Source organism: Budorcas taxicolor, chromosome 20 (genome assembly GCF_023091745.1).
Source record: "Budorcas taxicolor isolate Tak-1 chromosome 20, Takin1.1, whole genome shotgun sequence".
NCBI lineage: Eukaryota > Metazoa > Chordata > Mammalia > Artiodactyla > Bovidae > Budorcas > Budorcas taxicolor.
Window position 1 is genome coordinate 25,417,451 of NC_068929.1, and position 3,546 is coordinate 25,420,996.

Here is a 3,546-nt window from a genome sequence, read left to right on the forward strand (position 1 = left end):
TGAAACTAAATGAGGGCTTTAACGACCCCTCAGAATGATAATTGCATAGTTCCCACAGAGCTCTCATTTCACTGGTCACACAGAATTGAGCTCTCCCCACTTACACTGTTTTCACATCTGCCTGGTACAACTTTTTGCTCACTCCCTACTCGGCAGGCCAAGCAGGATTTTTTTGTCCAAAAGCTGCAGCCTCTCTCTCAAACACCCTGGATTTAAATTTAACAACATTCTCCCCACATCCAATTTCTTCAGAACTGGCTCTTCTTTGACATTGAGGAGAACCAGTTGAGAGTCAGTTTGCTAAACTCTAATGTCTATGTCCATCTTTCCACACCACTCGCCTTCACCTCCTCCCTCAGAGTGGAATGAACAAGAAACTGATGATAGCTTTCAGACAATAAAAGATCCAAGAGCAAAAACATCCACGTGTATACACTGAAAGTCAATTAAGTTGTTCTCAGTGTTTCCTTTATCAAATAAGTAGGATTAGAGAAGTCCTACAAACTTGTGTGAACAGATTTTATCTACTAATGAGCTGGGACTAAGAAGCATATAGAGAAGTTTGCAGAAGACAAGAAACCTGAGGCCTGCTCTCATAAATAAAATTGGATGGGCAAACTTGGGCAAGTCTCAGTTGCTTCTCTCTCCTCATCTTCATCAGTTTACCTCATGCACTAAGTGCAAAGAGAAACATCTTCCTTACCTGAGAGAAGGAGGCTGGCCAGTTGCTCTAGGACAGAGGTAACACCCATGGCTGCCAACTCATGCCCGTAGGTGAACTCTGGTTGCAGAAAACTGGCAACGGATGTAGCAACTTCTGCAACACAGAACAGAAATGAATTTTCCTCACTGTGATGCTCCAGGATGCCAGGTTCCTCCAGCGTCTCCCCAATCCACTAGATCCCTATAAGCATCATCTCAAAGCACCAGCCCCTGAGCTGAACACATGGGAAAATGTACCAAACTGCAACCAGGAGGATGCGACAGGACCCAAGCAAACAGCCATCATTTTTAGAGTAACTGCTGTGCTAGAATAGCTCTCTTCTCATTCAAGGATGAGCAGGCAGAAAACAAAACCAAAAAACACGGGGACCGACTGTGAAAGAAAGAGGCAGAAGAAAGCAATGTGGGACAATGATTTACTATTTAGAAAAAGAATTTAGATAGCAATTGCTTTCTTTGTTAATAAAAACCGGATTTTAGGAAATAAAAAGATAAAAGGATTAGACATAAAAATAGGTTAAAAAGAAACCTGCAGAGCCAAGGAAAGGATGAAATAAAAATGTTGCAGTAGAATTTAAGTCTTTAAAACAGCAGCATTAAGAATGCTGAAAATTAAATCATATGTAGAAGATAAACACAAGAGTTTCACCTAGAAGCAGAGCATAATGACAAAGAGAAGAAAAATATTGAGAAGGGAAAGAATCTATATGGATAACAAAATATATGAGGGATTGGTGCTCTTTCAGATGAGACTAGAACAAGTAAATTAGAATATTATTTAAAGAGTGTCAAAGAAGAAAGTTTCCAGAATTGAATAAGGATTATCTTCACCAAAAGAGCATGGTGCTGGCACATGAGGCCAGGTCATAAAAATGCCACGTGTTTCTGCCTTGTTGATTGGGAAGCTCACTCTTGAAACCCAGCCACCACTCTGAGAGAAAGGCAAGCTGCCACATGGGGAAGCCACGTGTAGGTGTTTTGGCTGATTGCTCCAACTTAACACCCCAGCCTCAGGCAATGTCAAATGCCAGCCACATGAGTGAGCCTTCAGAGTGTTCCAGCCCCCAGCCAGCAGGTCACCCCCAGCTTTAAATGCCCCCGAGTGACGCTGTGAACGGGAAGACAAGCTGTCCCTGCCAAGCTGCAAGTTCATGAGCAAACTCAGTGATGATTGTTCTTGTGAACTGCTCTGTTTGGGGGGAGGGGGGGGATTATTACAAAACAATAGATAACTTACACCAATCAATAGCTTTCTAACTGAGAGGAGTTCAAACAGATATTAGGCATAGTGGCTCCCACACAGTAATATGTTCTGGCTGCCTCAGAACTGAGATGTGGACAGTGTGGGGAGCAGGGGTTTCATCTGGGCCTTCAGGTTCATGTCCTGCCCCCTCCCCACCCCATATCATGGAAGAGGCTGCGTTGCGCTGCTCTGGGCCCTCCGGGCCCTGGGGACAGTCTATCTCCAGAGCATCTCTGGTTATCTGAGAGACTTCCCAGCAACATCCTGGGGGTTGGAAAGATCTTTTAGACGAGTTTTCTATGCACATACACATACAACACTGCCAAGTTATTTATGTAACAAAGACAACCTTCACTATTTACAGCTCAACTTGGAGAGTTCTTTTCCAAGATCCAGAAGCCACTTAGATGGGATCAACAAAGCAAGGTGGGGGGTGGAGGTGGGGGTTGTCCTGAGATATTTTTAAACTGAGTTGAACTGTGGCAAACGGCAAGTGTCCCAAGATGCTGGGCAAAGACAAGGGCAATGCAGAGCACCCAGGGATCTGAATTTTCTTGGCAACTTGCCCCATTCCTTGTGGTTCCCCAAATCCTCCCTTGCTGCTTCCTGTGGGCAGTGACTCCACACCTGTTGTGGGCCATTTCAACCAACAGGACCTGGGGCAACTCCACCTCCGGTCCCACATGGGCTGACTCACCTCTAATGTGCTCCCCGCCAAGAGAGCCCGAGCACTTGTGTAAGGCACACGACACTGCCATGTGACTTAGAGTGTGGGGGTGGAGAAAAGGAAAGCGCTGAACCTTGTGGAAACAAAAACAAGGCGTTTACTGGGTAGAGGTCAAGTGTACTAAGTTTACTCCTGCCCGCTGAGCGGCCACACGTTGTCCCCTGAAAACAGAGGTGCCCCCTTTATGGCAGACAATGACCTTCAGTGGAACTTCAAACCGAGGTGGAAGAGAAACAAAAGTCACCCAGTGTGGCTCGACAAACAGAGCTGGGGCGGGTGGAAGAGACTTTCACCAGCCTCTCTGCCCTCAGGCCCCAGGATCGTGTTGGTTCTGCGTCCCTCCGGGCCAACCCTGGGGTCAGGCCTGCTCCCCGACCCTGTCCTTCTCCATGCCCTCCTCTGCCTGCTGACCAGGACAGTCTTTGCCCCTCCCCAGCTGACCTTAATAAGGACAAGTGCATGCGTGCTTGGTCACTCAGCTGTGTCCGACTCTTTGCAACCCCATAGACTGTAGCCCACCAGGCTCCTCTGTCCATGGGATTCTCCAGGCAAGAAACTGGAGTGGGTTGTCATTCCCTTCTCCATGGGATCTTCCTAACCCAAGGATTAAACCTGGGCCTCCCTCATTCTTTATAGATTCTTTACCAGCTGAGCCACCAAGGAACCCCCAGGGACAAATACAGAGGCCTGTTTTAATGTAAGGGTTTTATGGCAAATTCTAGGAGGAAATTGACAAATGGCCTCAATAAGAATCAACAAAGGGGAGTAGTAGATGTCTAGAAATCTTATGGCGCTTTAACATCTAGGAGGGAGGTGGACCTCGGGCAGGGCTGCATGGGAGAAGCTCGCGGAG